This window comes from Acinonyx jubatus, chromosome A1, assembly GCF_027475565.1.
Source record: "Acinonyx jubatus isolate Ajub_Pintada_27869175 chromosome A1, VMU_Ajub_asm_v1.0, whole genome shotgun sequence".
NCBI classification, from domain to species: Eukaryota; Metazoa; Chordata; class Mammalia; order Carnivora; family Felidae; genus Acinonyx; species Acinonyx jubatus.
In genome coordinates, this window is record NC_069380.1 from 55644476 (window position 1) to 55653734 (window position 9259).

The 9259-nt window shown below is 35.1% G+C and overlaps 1 long non-coding RNA gene across 2 annotated transcripts; it reads right to left on the reverse strand.

Annotated features, from left to right (window-relative positions):
- Positions 1 to 293: 293 nt before the first annotated feature.
- On the reverse strand, positions 294 to 8951 carry LOC128314478 (uncharacterized). 2 transcript variants are annotated; one of them, XR_008296179.1, is made up of 3 exons: positions 8849 to 8951; positions 6406 to 6517; positions 294 to 961 (listed from the first exon to the last, which is right to left on the reverse strand). It is a non-coding gene; the product is annotated as an uncharacterized LOC128314478 (long non-coding RNA). The 2 variants fall into 2 exon arrangements; XR_008296178.1 differs by lacking the exon at positions 294 to 961 and adding an exon at positions 1041 to 1336.
- Positions 8952 to 9259: the final 308 nt, after the last annotated feature.

Below are 9259 nucleotides of genomic sequence, written 5' to 3' on the forward strand. Positions count from 1 at the left end.
TAAACTCTGAATATGATGTAATTACCAAATAAAAGTAATTTTTCTCTGTGTGCTTTTGAAATATCCTATAAAAGCGCATAAATTCAGGACCTTGAGATCATCTCATTTCAATTTTTTTTTAAATTAAGCTTTGAGTTTTGAAGTGAAGATGCATCTCCTGTGTCTGGATAAATAAACTCCTGTACCTAAAAGTCAAATAGTAACTTATTTTCAATAAGAGTAAGAACTATGAAAGATGAGCTAGATGTTTTTGTGATTTTGCAGACAAAAATTTTTAAAAATGCTGTCTTGACATTTTGGCTGCATTCAAATATTTGAGGAGTTTTGTATGAAAAAGAAGGTTGAATCTGCTTGTTCTCAGAGAGTGTAGAAGTAAGAATAGGGACTAGAATATGGAGATAAAAGGAGAAATATTTGTCTTGCAAATGATGATGAATTTCCAATAATTAGTGGTAGGCAGAGACCTGTGCCCATTATTCCCAAGAGTAAATTAATTATCCCTGCTGTGTGTCGGAGTTTGCACCAAAGAGCTTTGCAGAAAATTCCTGCTCATATGATTATGATAATAGCATCAAAAACAATAAGATGAAGGATGTATTGAGGGTAAGAAAGAGGCTCGCACAAATAGGGAACTCTAAGTGTGTGGTGCCTTTTGAACACGCTGATGTTTTGTTTTGTTTTGTTTTTTTTTTTTCTGGCACTCTGATGGTATAGCTTAAGAAAACTGACTTTAATGACAGCAATAAATTTGCCAAATTTCATATTCAATCCAGACAGATAGATTTCTTCATATTTGCTTTCAGTGCTAATGGATACATCTGTGAATATGCTAAAGTGTGGAAAAGTACAAAATGGTGCTTTGGGGACAAAAAAAACACTAATTGAAGCATATCGTCATCATCATCATCATCATCATCATCATCATCATCAATCAGGCTTGAAATACATTTCTTCTTTATACCTGATTACACAGGGAAGAATAAAATGAAATGAGAACCAATTATGTATTTTTTTAATGGATGTCACTAATAATTCCATCTCAGATTTAATTTGAAGAGTGTCTTACAAGTCATAGTCAAGATTCTCTGAAGTCAGAAAGGGAACTTTTATTTGGAGACACTAAATGGGGAATTAGATCCTCTTCTACCTGAGGTGATCATGTCGACTTAAATACTTCATTTTATGAGAGAAGCAAATGGAGTGGTGACGGCAGAAGAGGCACTTAGCCAGCCAGATCAGCCGAAGCTGTATATTAGATGTCACAGCCAACTTGTCTTCAGATCACGTATGTCAAAGAGTATCTCCATAATTTTAGCTGTTGGGTTCACCACTACCCCTGACAAATTAAATCAAATAGTATCACTCGGTGCATTCATTTAGAACCAATATAACAGTTGGCAGAGATAAGAGGAATAGGTTCCACAGGGTCCCATTACAGAAGTATCATTAAATGAAAATAATTAAGTACTTTCAGTATCATGCTATGTACTATCTTACTTGACTCTTTGCTGATATATTAGTAACTGAGTGCTGTGGTAATTGAGATTGTATTTCAAATGAAATGGTTTATTCGGAACCGTGAAGTAATTCAATTAAAAAGTTTATTTCAAATATATGTTTTCTTTGCATGGTGCTCATTTGTCATCTTGCACTGTGATTTTGTAAAGGAGAGGTAATAAATATCTTGAACCTCAAGGATCATTATGGGTTGGTTTATTCCTTCCCACTTAAAGGTCCAGAGTGCATATTTTTTACTGTGAGTTGTAATAGTGCCATTATAATTAAAATTACCTACCATACTGATATTCAAGACAAACCAATGTTTTCTAAAATATTGTAGGAAAATAAATGAGAGGCTATTACTAGAAAACAGGTGAGTATATGAATTAATATTCTCACATGCACACTATGTATTTTTTCACACTTAGCATTTCCTTGTTTTAATGGGAGTTCGCTCAAATGGAAGTCCCCAATAAATGATGATATTGACATCAATGATTATTATCATTATTGTTATTTCTTTGCAGTTTTAGATAATACATGGAATATAATACTTATCTACTGAACAGACAGGTGGGGAAATTAAAGAGGGAAAATTTAATTAGGTTTATTAAAAAGAAACAGCTGACTAATCATAATATATAGGGCAGAACATAATTCTTCCAGTTCTGTTCTCTGTGAATTTTGTTACTGTGTTATACCATTCAAATTCTAAATTCATTGTATAGATTAATTATGAACTGTCTCACAAAACATTGTAGGCTCCATTCTGTCTAGTTGTTTTTAACATATTGTACGATCTTTGATTTCCCCTATCATGGACTAGAGTATCACAGATGAATACATGCCAGATTCATGTCTGTGACAGACACTATTTATTTGCTCCATGCTCATGGTATCTTTCTTTACAAAGAGAACACTGGTATTATTCATGATGGCATTCAGCTCCAATTTTAAAAGCCTGACGTTTATCCCAGAGCTGCTTCCCATTTTTTTTCCCTATGCCTGTATGACAATGAGAAAGAAGGAAGGGAAGGAAGACAGAGCAGTGCTATGTCATTCTCCAGTTGAACATCTACTTAGGCAATGGCTAATGATTGATCTTTATGTCTAAATTAGCTGTATTAACAGCTAACCAACCACCACATCACCTGCAAAAATAGAGGGAGAGATGATCAGAAGAGCAAGTGATTTTGAGTCAGAGTCTCAGAGGAAGGAGATGAGGTAAGGAGGTAAAAGGACAAACAGAGAGTGTAGGAAACCAGAGAAAGTAACCCCACAAAACTATCTAAAAAACATATGGTTTCCCCATGAGGGAATCCGCATTTGAGCTGATTTGAGCCACACCAAGCTGATTTGAGTGACTGATGATCAGTCACTGATGACCTGAGAATCAGTAATACTGAAAAAAGAACACGATTAAATGGCCAATTAGGTGCAGAGCCACATACAATTCTGTTCTTTGCATTCAAACAACTAAGTTTTGGAGAGGGAGTGAAAAGAAAATTTATAATCAAATAATAGCACTAAGGTTCCCAACACCAGCACCCAGAGATCCAGATCAAGTCTTCATGAGGGAATGAGAGAAGGATGTAAGCTTCAAATGAAGATGGAAACTGAACTTTAGGCCAGACTGTGTTTGAAAAACAGAATGGCTGGCAAGATACAGAATCTGTTCAAGGTACCATTAAGGTGCCACTAATGGATTAGACAGAGAGAGTCAGTGTGGACATGTATAGAAACAGTGATAAAAGAAAAGTGAACGTCTCCTAGGTATAATTTACTAAGTTGAAACTGCTAAAACAAAACAGAGGCATAACAACCTAATATGAAGTTAATTAAACATAAGAAAAATGGTCTTGTAATGAACGTTATACTTCCTCACTTCCTCATAGAGAGATTCAAATGAAACACCATCTATAAATGATTATTTTGACCCAAAGTCTTTGAGAGATAAGAGTGAGGAGAGAGAAAGAAAGGCAGAGAGAGAGAGAGAGAGAGAGAGAGAGAGAACTAGAACACACAGAAACTGTCATAGATCAGAGGATACAGAGACATGATGACTAAATGCAATGTCATATTGCATTCTTGAAGCAAAACAGAGCATTAATGGAAAATTGGATGACATCTGAATGAAGTCTGGACTTTAGTAACAATATACTAACATTTGTTTCTTACTTTTGATTAATATATCCTGGTATGTAAGATGTCAGCAGCATGTGGAAATGAGTGAAAGAATGGCTAAAGTCTCTATATTATCTTTGGAACTTTTTTTATAAACCTAAAATTATTCAGAAGGCTTTTATAAATTTTACTTAAGTAAACAAAATGATTATAAAATGAGTAAAAGATATACACAGATGATTCACAGGAAAAAAAAACATAAAGAAAAGAGGGTGAAGTTTATGAACAGGCAATATCCTGGTAGAATTCAGGTAAAACAAACTTTAAAACTATATAAAATTTTTATAATAATAAAATATGTATTTCAAAATATATCATCTCCTTCTGCTTGTCATTAGACAAACCCCGAGTTGGGAACACTCTATAAAACACCTGAACAGTACTTTTGAAAAGGATCAAGCAAATGAAAAGAAAGTCTGAGTTGAGGAGCCTCCAGAGTCATGGTAGCTAACTGTAACGTGGTATTCATAGATGAGATACCACAACAGTAAACAGTATATTAAGTAAAAACTTAGAGAATATTAATAATAATGGACCAGTTAATAATCAAGTATCAATATTGGTTCAGTAGTTCTGACAGATTACCATAGTAATATTTCATTTTAACAATAAGGAAATCTGGGTGCAGGGTATCTGGGAACTCTATATTTTTGCAACTTTTCTGCCAGTCTATATTATTCAAAAATAAGATTACTTGTATTTGTATATACAAATTTTTGGTGGAAGAGACCATAAACATGCATCACATATACACACACATACCTACCTACATACATACATACATATACAGAAACATATTAAACATAATTTACAAAGAGCTAGAAGGAAACTAAATTTTTAACCTGTTTCTCTGTGGGGGATAAAACTATGAATTATTGTTATTCTTTTATAATATTTTCTAAGTGATCTGTAATAGCTCCATGTTATTATCATTAAGCTATTATTAAGATAATGTTGAATATTACTAAGGACTAAACTAAAACATAAGAGAAAAAAATCCATTCAATTTGATATACCTGAGTGGTGGACATTATCAAATAGATTATTCTAAATAAATGGCTCAGATGTAGCTATGCCCTAAATGAGAAAAAAGAAGACTCAGGAAGGGGCAACAATATGTTTGCACAATAATATTCATCGGTTAAATCCATTTAGACTATACTGCTGCTTAGGAGATTTATCTTCAGCAATGCAAATTTAGAATGCACTCATATGAAAATGTTTTTTAGGCAGCTGGATTTGGGTAGAAACTGTGCGAAAGAGGGCTGAAAGAGAGGGAAAAGAAGGAAGAAAGGGAGGGAGGATGGAAGATAGAGATTGAGAGAGAGAGAAAGTGAACACAAGAAAGAAAATCTCAGTAGAAAGACTCCTGTTCTGAGGAAATTCCATCTCCTCCCACCCTATGGAAAGTTGGAAAAAAAAAAAAAAAGTCACTGAGTAAACTTGTGTGTATTCCTGCCACCTTGTGGTGGTATCTTTTTTTTCCTAATCAAATTCCTCAAACTTTCTGTGGGTACCATCTGAAGTAAGTTATCGAAACATTTGCTGTCCTTAAGGTGCTCTCATTTCCCTCAGATCATTAACCAGGGTCGCTATTCTTGGCTAATATGTGATAATGAAACTAAGGGTACAGTGTCAAAGTGTCCGCTAAGGGTGGTAAGCTAGAGATGACAAAATGCTGGATAGGAGAGAATTTATTGACAGGTAGCATTCTCTCACAAGTTTAGTCTTAACATTCTAGTACAGTATTTTGCACTGATTCCAATAACCTATCTAATGGCCCTTTAGGTTTTAAACATGATTAATTAGAATAAATGGGTGGAGATGTGGTGCCTGACAGACTACTGAGAAAAAATTGAGAAAGATCGTAAAAATGGGAATGTTAAAATGGGATTTACTTTGAGACCAGAGATTCTACTACCTATGTTCTCTGGAAGGCACAGAAGACCATCAATTCATAAAGGCAATGAGAAAGGTACTAGGAAAAGTGGCACCTGCTTCTTTGGAAGGTTTAACATTGGTGTCCTCTGTAAAATATGATTAACTGTAAGAGATGCTACCATAGAACTTTGTTCCCTGGTCTCAATGGGCACAAGATTTCAGAAAGGCACATACTTGGTGGCAGTGATTATATACAGAGGAAGAGTTAAAATTACTATAATGGGAACAGAGGGGTAACAAAGTTACCTTGACCTTCAGGAGTCTATGGTAATTACTAATGGATTATGATGTTCCTAGAGAATGGATAGATTAACAGCTGGATAAGGCTGACAAGAGATACTCAATGCAAAAATTTATTAACCTAAGCCAGTTTACAACCCCAAATCTTACCAGTTAAAGTGAAGAATGAGACTCTTTAAAGAAAGACCGAGTAAGGGTGTGGCAAGTATACACAATAAATATTTCTCCACTTCTTCTCTTATGGGACTATGATGATTTACCATAATAATTAATTGTTGGGAGAGAAGGAATATCCAAATGTTAAGAATTGTTTAGCTTTAGGATCTAAGCTGCTTCTGATGTCAGGGTACCTGAAATGTAATCACAATCACTGCCCCCTGGGTTAAAGTGGCGATTTATGGATGCTAAATGATGAATAGCACCCAAGAACATTCCAAAGTGGATCTGGTACATTTATAGACCCAACATCATGCTTCCTGTCTTTCAGATTACAAATAGCATACATACATTTAACATATGAAAAACCCTCATATTGGTTACCTGGAGTTGAGGTTAAGAGTCAGAGTAGGAGGAAGAGCCAATTGAAATCCCCTGAAATTCCAGGCCCCAGCCAAGACAGTGAATCCAAAATACTGCTTTATCCTTGGAAGAGCTGCAAAAATTAATGCCATCTTCACAAAGTTAAAAAAGACAGAGGTAGGTAGATACTATTATTCTCTAATTCATTTACCTATTTGATCCTTAACGGGGAAATGTATCATGACATTTGTGGGCTCTACTAAACTTAGTCAAGTGGTAGTCACAACACCAGATGTTGTGACTCATGAGATACCTTTTTTCTTCAGGTCTTTAAAAATTTTTATTTAAGTACAGTTGACATAATATTAAATTAGTTTTAGATGTACAACATAGTAATTCAACAAGTATATACTTTATAATATGCTCACCATGATAAATGTATTATAATATTATTGACTATATTCCCTATGCTGTACTTTTCATCCCCATGACTTCTGCATTTTACTGGAAGTTTGTACCTCTTAATCCCCTTCACCTATTTTGCTCATCCCCTACCCCCTTCCCTTTGGCAACCACCAGTTTGTTCTGTATGATTCTTTTTCTGTTGTTGATATTGTCATTGTTTTGTTTGTTTCTTTGTTTGTTTCTCATTTGTCAGAGCTCAACAGAGTGTCAGGCAGTTGGCATTTCAGTCTCTGTCAAATCAGGTGTTTTGTTTTTTGTTTCTTTTTTCCATCTTTAACAATAAGTAGGACCCAAAACAACTGACTTTTATGTGATAAGGTGAGCTTTCCACATTCACTGTCCTGTTTCCAGATTTTATTAACCATCCTGATTCTGTAATGATATGGTCCACCGAAAACTCGATCATCTTGTCATTCATAAAAAAAATCCAACTAAGTCCACGTCATCAATGACACTCATTGAATCTGACAAGCAGGGGGTTGCGAATAATGTAGATTAAACAGTAAAACAGAAGTGAACCTGATGGTAAAGATAAATGGCATAAAGATTGAGGTACAAATTGCATTTATAAATTTTTAGATATCCAATCGTATGAGGCAGGACAGGATATCCCCTTTAAGATAGACACCTTTGTGCATATTGTATTCCCTACCACCAAGAAAGAAACATAGAACAAGTCTCTCTTAAATATTAGAAGAAACACCTAGGATACTAGGATATATTGCTCAAAACAATTAATGTGTGACTCAAAAGACTGATAATTTTAAGTGGGTCCTAAAGGAAGAGGGCTCTTCAGCAGCTCCAGCATATGATTAAAGTTTCTCTGCTATTGAAAATATATGGCACAGCTGACAAATGATAGTATAGCACTAGTATGTTGGGTAATGTCTGACAAGGTCCAACAGAATTATCACAGCATAGAAAGTCATGCTTTCCACAGAAGAGAACTACTGATAATTTGAAAATAATTTTTTAGTGTTCTATTCACCCTACAAGAGAGCAAGAATTTGCTGATTATAGGGCATCAAAGGACTTTATAACTGGAACCACCCATCATGACACAAGTGTTGCTGGATGCAATAAATAAAATGGCCATGTATAATGAGCAGCAATTACAGCATAAAACTGAATTGTAACTTTCAAGATCAGCCAAAGAAGGCCAGGAAGGCATAAATTACATAAGCAGGTTGCCCAGACTCCCATGTCCTGTACTTCTTTTGAACTCCTGCCTCTCCTCGTATGTTGACATGTACTTATGATGGGTTTTCTGTGATGAACTGACAGAAAAGAGGAAAACTAAGTAAAGGCCTATAATGCAAGTGGCTTAGCAAAATATTCTGAGGTTAAGTAAAATCCTACTCAAGAATGTCTTGAAGGAGACTCATGAAAACAAAATCCTCCCACTATCTGTAGTGAATGTACACATTTATTTTGTATGAAGGGAGAAGTGGCCAAAACTATGTATATGCCCTGACTCAGAGACAGAAAAGATGGTTCAGTTGGTTGGTCAGTGATCTAAAAGGAACTAGATCATAATTTCACATTCAAAGTATATAGATGAACACAGATTTTTATGTCTTAAGGTGAAGCAGAAAGCATTTATTGCTGAGGAGACACTAAACAAACAAGTAAAAGGATGATTTTTTATGTACATGCTAGCCAGAATCTTTGACAACCCTGGGCTGCTATAATAGGTTCATGAACATGGTGGTAATGGTGATAGTGATTGAAATTATGCATTTGTCTGAAAGCATAGGACTCCATTTTCCAAGGCTGTTCCAGCTTCTACTGCTGCCAAAATACTTACATTCTGATAGCGGAGACTGACATTTAACAGTAACTGGCATTTAGTCCTCAATATCATATGTTGTAAGAAGACCAGGCAGTCACTTGGCAACAGACTGATTACATCTAACTCCTTCAACCAGTGAGAAGACAGTAATTTATCATTACTAGAATCCTTACCTTCTCTGAATATGGATTTACCTTCCTTGCTTACCGTGCTTCTAACAAGATCATCAACTGAAGATTTATAGATGTCATTATTTCCTAGAATATGATCCCTCACATCATTGAATTAGACAAAGAGACCTATTAAAAAACAGAGAAGAAGTGATGGACAAAACAGAATAAAATAAAGAACAAATATTTCTACCACATAATCCATCACTCAGATATTGGCATGTAACAATATCCTGTGCAGTGCTCAAGGATCTGTCCTTCAGCCTGCAATATACACATTGAATAAACAGTTGATGCGATGTGTTAATGGCTGTAGAAGGGAAGCACCACATTCAGTCTTAAGACCAAGTGAAGGAAGAAAATTGTCTCCTCTTTCTTATAGAATTTGTATTCCTAAAATTTAAACTTCGCTAGAGTGTAGGTCTGATTTCCAAGAGGGGGACCGCTG